This window comes from Rutidosis leptorrhynchoides, chromosome 7, assembly GCF_046630445.1.
Source record: "Rutidosis leptorrhynchoides isolate AG116_Rl617_1_P2 chromosome 7, CSIRO_AGI_Rlap_v1, whole genome shotgun sequence".
Classification (NCBI taxonomy): domain Eukaryota; kingdom Viridiplantae; phylum Streptophyta; class Magnoliopsida; order Asterales; family Asteraceae; genus Rutidosis; species Rutidosis leptorrhynchoides.
The window spans coordinates 289,960,017-289,967,424 of NC_092339.1; positions in this window are offsets into that span (position 1 = coordinate 289,960,017).

A 7,408-nucleotide genomic window follows, 5' to 3' on the forward strand; every position below is an offset into this window, starting at 1 on the left:
GTGACAAAATAAAAGATATGTATATGTATGATGCAAGTAATAATGTTCTAAAGCTATACGTCAGGCTGTAGACTAGACTTTAATGCACCCTATAAATCTGGGTTATCTAAGAAAATTTCAGCCAACATGTCCTAGATGACCCACTCATCAAAATTTGGTTTTTATAAATTGGCCCTAACAATTAAACGAACGCGATTCGAGAAAAATACCGCAACGCAAATTAAATACGTGAGAAAAATAATAATTCAAGAAATAAAACATAGGAATATTTTATTAACTCATACGACATCGGAATATCGTATTAAAATAATTCGGATTTCGAAATCTCGAAAGTCTAATCATTGGTTTGGAAACCGAGACGATAAAAACGTTATACGTAGGAACGTACAAACACATAGTCACATCTTTTTATTTAATAAATAATATACGAATATTAGAATATAATTTAGTCACATAAAATGACTTCATAAAACCTTTCAAAATTTTGAGACTCATAATAACAAGTTTGCTTATCGAGTCGAAAACATTCAATCATATAGAGAATTGACTTAAAATAAGTTAAAATTTTCCGGCAAGAAATGATAAGTAAAATTTAAAATAAACACGTGCGGTCAAAGTCCAAACTCACTAACGCATCCTAACAACTACTGGTTAGACACACTAATGCAAATTCTGGTTCGCTAAGACCAACGCTCTGATACGAACTTTAACACCCCGTCAAAATCCATTAACGGCGATGTTAACTCTGGTCCCAGTGCTTGGCTTGACTTCTATGTAACAACAAAGTTATACAGCGGAAGCAAAAATTACCTGAGAATAAACATGCTAAAAAGTGTCAACCAAAAGGTTGGTGAGTTCATAGATTTATCATAAACAATGATTTTGATAATAGTAATAGATCACAAGATTTCAGTTTCCATAATTATCCTTACACCGCAGTGTAATAAAAAGATTCTACAACCATGGGCACCTGGTAACAAGCCTTAACGATAATAATATAATAATGAATACCCCTGATGTCTATAGAGCACCGAATCAAGTGCGATAAATACCCTCGAAGTACTAAACATCCGTTGACTGCTAGCGCGACTAGCCCGGATGGGGTTGTTAAACCCGATAGATCTATCAATAGGATTCGCGCCTATGGTACAGATACCAATTATAACGACCCTCATTTTTCCATTCTATACTTTTCCTTATTAAATGCCCAACAAAATAATTAACCTTAATAATTAAACTTTAATCGATAATTGTTAAGCGTTAATAATTATAAAATATAATAATTAACTTTGTACATTAATCGACAATTTAATAAAAATAATAAGTTAATAAACTTTTGTGAATAAATAAATAACTTTAAAACTTGTGTATTAAAAATAATTAAACTTAGATAATTAAGGAACCATTTAAGCTAAATTAAAGTGCAAGGTTTAAAGTGAAAAATGTTAAACCCTAACCCTAAAACCCTAGCCGATTTTAGGGAGGGTAAAATTACCCTTTTACCCCTAAAATTTTTGGCCAAGACACCCTCCCATGACCCCTTTTCCAAGCCAACTTGTTCCCTAAGTAATTCCTTATTAAACCCTAATTCTAGAATAATCCTATCCTCCCTATAAATAGAGAACTAGGCTAACCCATTCTATGTACCAAATCACAATTACAACTCTCTCCCAAATCTCTCCCTCTCTCTCTTATTTTCGGCCCAAAACTGAAAATACCACCACCCTCCATCGAAATCCCCATCAATCTTCAAGGTGATCTTCAAGTGTTCTTCGCGTTCTTCGTGTTCTTCATGAATCTTCAAGGTGTTCTTCAAGTTTCTCAAGGCTTTAATCTTCAATCTTCATCGTGTTCATCTTTTCTTCGTTAGTCGTCTTCGAATCTTCAAAAGTATAACATAAACCCTAAACTATTTACATAAACTTTGATCTTTGTTAATTCATATTCATATTATAAACTTGTTATACATAAGTAAATACATAAACACCTAGATCTATACATGTAAAAAAAATATAAACCTATATATGTATGTATGCATGTCGACTAGAAAAAAAGAAGGGAAACTTTGATCTTAAAACCCTAGATTATTACATGGAAGATTTGTTATGGTTAATTAAGGAAACAAAATAAACCTACATATATATACATATCGACACATATACATATATACATGTCAAAAATATATTTTTTATATACATATATATATATATATATATACACGAAAATATACATATATATATATACTAAACCCTAATTACTTAAACCCTAAACCTAATTAATTATTAAACCCTAATTCATTAAACTTAACCCTAATTATTTCATACCACTTTAATTATTAAAACCCTAATTATTACCTAATCATTACTACATTAAATAAAACCTAATTTACTAAACCCTAAATTATTAAACCCTAGGACATTAATTACTAAACCTTAGTTATTAAATGTTACTTTAATTAACTAACCCTAAATAATGAAACCCTAATACTACTTATACTATTAATTAACATGTATACACTATTACTATTACTAACACCTATAACCTACTACTTATATTATAACACATAAAAACATTTTGGGATATGTATTAGAGATGTATAGATCTTCGAACTTTCTTGACGAATGGTTTCTACGAAACTCTAGTCGGAAGGGTTTGGATTTTCTGATTTAAAGGGTCCTATAGCTCAAGCCCCTAGATCTGAAATGGCCATTCGAAGGGAAAGGGGTGATTGGAAGCTTATCTAATACGACAAGTATCCTAAAATGGAAAACACTCTTAAAGTAGAAACTTTCTAGTTATAGAAACTTACTAAGATAAGAAACCTACTAAAAGTGGAAACTTTCTAAAAATAGAAACTTAATAGAAAAGGAAAACGAACTATACTTAAAACACTATCATACTTAAACATTTATTTAAACATGGGCAAAAACACTTACTACTCTTAAATGTCAATAGGTTGACTTTTCTGCTCACTCATCCAACTTTCTATTCCGAGGAATAACTAGCTCTCTCTCTACTTACTAAGGTGAATTCATAGCCCCACTTACTATTGCGCAATTTATTTACTTTTACTTTTCTTGGGGTGAGACACATGCTGTTTTTACATTTTACAATTTAGACACAAGTACCAACTGCTAAAACTATGCTATACCCGACTATGTCCGACTAAGTCCCTACAGTGATATTTTTAATTGCTGCTTGCATGCTTAATTATTGGGGGTAGGCCTATCGGGAGTAACGTACCCGATACATTTGACTAAGTCTTTGTATTACTTAATAATGAAATTAAACCGACAAGTATAAACGATAACTTGTCTTGGGGCAAACTTGAACGTTTAGTCTAAATATCACGCATTGGCATAACTTTTTGATCCTGCGTGAGATCAACTTTACAACTAAATCTTGTGGTCTAAAACAACAGTCAAACTTTTGTTAAACCTATGAACTTCACTCAACCTTTTTGGTTGACACTTTAGCATGTTTTGTCTCAGGTGCCGTTTGATTCAAGCTTTCTTAACTACTGCTTATGTGATGCTACTTGGACATAGGATCAAGAGATATCGCATTTATTACTATTGCATTTAAACATTTACTTATTCCTTTGTAACGACATTTCATTTTCCGCTGCGTACTCATTAAAGTTAATTTTATCATTTAGTATTGTTCTCGTTTATTATAATATGTTGGTATATTTTGATATTAAGTCACATTTCGCCCAGACCCTAACTGGGGGTGTGATAGATTGGTATCAGAGCATAACCAGGCTGTTATAGAGAACCATGATTGCATTTTTATGTGTGCCTTATTTGTTAGCTAGGGTGCCTTAGCAATATAGGAAACTATAACCTTTCCTGCCTTAGACTTTAAAGCACTTAGGATTGCCCTATAATTTTAACATTTATGCTTTCCTAAACTTGACTAAAAGATTCTAATCAAAGTCTCTTTCCTAATGATAGGATGTCAAGCTCAAGCGTTAACAAGCCCAACAAGGCAACTCACAACCCTACTACCAAAGTAGGTGTTGGACACTCTGTAACATCAAGACCTGTTCGAAGTCCTTCTTACAGTCCTGCTTCACCAAACTATAGCCCAAATACTCTGCGAAATTCCCAAAGGTCTCCTCAATATTATCCAACTCTGAGAATCGAGGATAAAGGAAAACGTCATGAAGAAGTCGGTTCATCAAGGAAGAGAGCCCAATCTCCTTTTTATGATGGTCCTAAGTATGAAATCATGAGCCTACGAAATGATACTGAGAGAAACATTGGAGGTCTGCTTCGCCACATGGCAAGAGTGGAGCTTCGAATGGAGAAACTTATGAAAGAAAACGTCAAACTAAGAAAAGAGTTAATGCTGCTAAGGTGCGAGGAATAACGCAACACTCGTTGGGGGAAGCAATCACTTGCTCATCTCCAGGAGGATGTTGACTTCTGAATGAAAATGGAGAGAAGCCGAGTCGACAAACAACTTGCCTTAAGGGAATACGATACCAATGCCGTTAACAGTCGTGTTACCAACCTTTATGACAATCTCGAGTACCTCTACGAAAAGCAAAAAGGAAAGAACGAGTGATATGATAAGTTTATCAAAGAGTCCCTAGAATCTCAAACCGAAAGGCTAGAGAAACTTGTGAAGGATAACATGGAAAAAGTGATGAAGCAGTTTGAGGAAGAGAAGAAGAGACATGAAGACTATTTCAATCTTAATATTCTTTAGTTATTTTTCCATTTTCTATCTATGTAAAGGCTATGCCTTAAAACTATTTCTATTTCTGAATCGTGTATTAAAAAGGCTTATTTAATGCTTCGTTCCTTAATAATATAAAGTGTTTTATATATATCATGTGATATCAATACTTTATCTTATTCATACTTGTAATTGCTCAATCCTATAATTTGTTAACTTATTCGACTTATGTTCACTTATGTAGCGACATCATGGTTCGTCCAGCTGCACCTACTGTTAACAATATCGTTTTAACTACCGAGCAATTCCAACAGTTACTCACTGCCGCACAAGGAAATGCCCAAGCTAATAATGTTAATCCACAACCAAAACCTTGTTCCTACAAGGATTTCTCAAATTGTCACCCTCCCGCGTTCAAAGGAAATGAAGAAGCTGTCGAACTAGTTCGCTGGTTCGAGAAGATGGAATCTATTTTCCGTATTTGCAACTGTGGTGATGACGATCGAGTAAAGTATGCCACTAGCTCACTGGGTGGTAATGCTTTAACTTGGTGGTCTGCTCATGCCAAGTCCGTAGGAATTGATAATGCTAATGCAATTCCATGGGACGAACTCAAAAGCATGATGATTAATAAATTTTGCCCAAGGAGTCAAGTTCAGAAACTTGAAGCTGAGTTCTGGGAACTCAAGGTCAAGGGTACTGATATTGAGAACTACACCAATCGTTATCTGGAACTTTCTACTCTATGTCCTGAAATGTTTCCTACCGAAGCTAGAAGAATTGAGCGGTATATTGAAGGTCTTCCCGAGGATGTTCAATGGAATGTTATAGCTGTCGAGAAGGTTACTCTTGATGCTGTGATTCTCATGGCACAAAATCTGATGTTAGCCAAGAGAAGGAGAGCGTCGGCTAATAAGCAGGTTGAAACTAAGGGTAATGATGGTAAGAGGAAGTTTGAGCCATCTCAAGGTTTGACTCAGAATGTTAGTATGAAGCCTGCTGATGGTACAAAGTCAAATTATAAGGGTTCCTATCCTTTCTGTATTCGTTGTGAGAGGCATCACCCGGGGCAGTGTACTGCTGTTTGTTCGTTGTGTAAGAAAGTGGGACACGTTGCTAAGACATGTAAGACTCCTCCAAAGGATAAGGCTATTGTTCCAGCCAAAGATCCTCCTACTTGCTATACTTGTGGAGAGAAGGGACACATTAGTCTAAATTGTCCTAAGAAGAAGGATAATCCTGCTACCTGAGCTAATGCTACTGCTGTGAAGGGTCGTGCGTTTGTTATTACTGCTGCTGAAGCCCGAGATGAGGATGAGGTCATCACGGGTACGTATCTTGTCAATAATTGTTATGCAACTATTTTATTCGATACTGGTGCTGACAGAAGTTATGTGTCTAGTGATTTTTGTACCCTATTTAGTGAAAAGCCTCAACCCTTAGAAACAAAAAGATTAGTAGAAGTAGCCAATGGAAAAGTCATGCAAGTCGATAAAATCTATAAAAACTGCAACTTAATCTTAGCCGATAAGGAATTTAGATAGACCTTTTGCCGGTCGAGCTCGGAAGTTTTGACGTCGTAGTTGGAATGGATTGGTTACGTCCATTACATGCTGCTATCATGTGTTACGATAAAACTGTTAATGTTCCATTGGGAAATGGAGAGACTCTCATCATCCAAGGTGAAAAGAGTGGTTCCAATCTCAACATCATCTCATGTATTAAAACTCGCAAATACCTTATGAAAGGTTATCCACCTATTCTAGCCCACGTTAAGATGATTGAATCGAAGGAAAAGCGTATTGAAGATGTACCAGTGGTTAAAGACTTTCCCGATGTGTTTCCCGAAGATCTTCCTGGTCTTCCACCTCCTCGACAAGTTGAATTTCAAATTGATTTACCTCCCGGTGCTGCTTCTATTGCTAAAGCTCCGTATCGTTTAGCGCCCTCCGAGATGAAGGAATTATCCAACCAGCTCCAAGAACTATTGGATAAAGGTTTTATTCGTCCAAGCTCGTCCCCGTGGGGAGCTCCTATTCTGTTTGTTAAGAAGAAGGATGGTACGTTAAGGATGTGTATTGATTATCGCGAACTTAACAAGCTTACTATCAAGAACCGTTATCCGTTGCCACGTATCGATGATCTATTTGACCAACTTCAAGGGTCAAGCGTCTATTCAAAGATTGATTTAAGATCTGGTTATCACCAACTCCAAGTCAAGGAATCCGATATTCCTAAGACTGCTTTTTGTACTCGATATGGACATTATGAATTCTATGTCATGCCTTTTGGTTTGACCAATTATCCTGCTGTATTCATGGATCTTATGAATCGTGTCTGCAAGCCTTACCTCGATAAATTCCTTATCGTATTCATTGACGATATCTTGATCTATTCCAAGAGTGAGAAAGAACATGAGCAACATTTGCGTATGATTCTTGAACTCTTAAGAAAGGAACAGCTCTATGCTAAATTTTTTAAGTGCGAGTTTTGGCTCAAAACCGTACAATTCCTTAGACATGTTGTTGATAAAGACGGGATACATGTCGATCCAGCCAAGATTAATGCTATTCAGAACTGTGAGATACCAAAGACTGCGAAGCATATTCGCTAATTTTTGGGACTTTCCGGTTACTATCGAAGGTTCAGAAAAGATTTTTCTCTTATTGCTAAACCTCTTACGAAGCTAACTCAAAAAGGGAAGAAATTTGAGTGGTCCGAA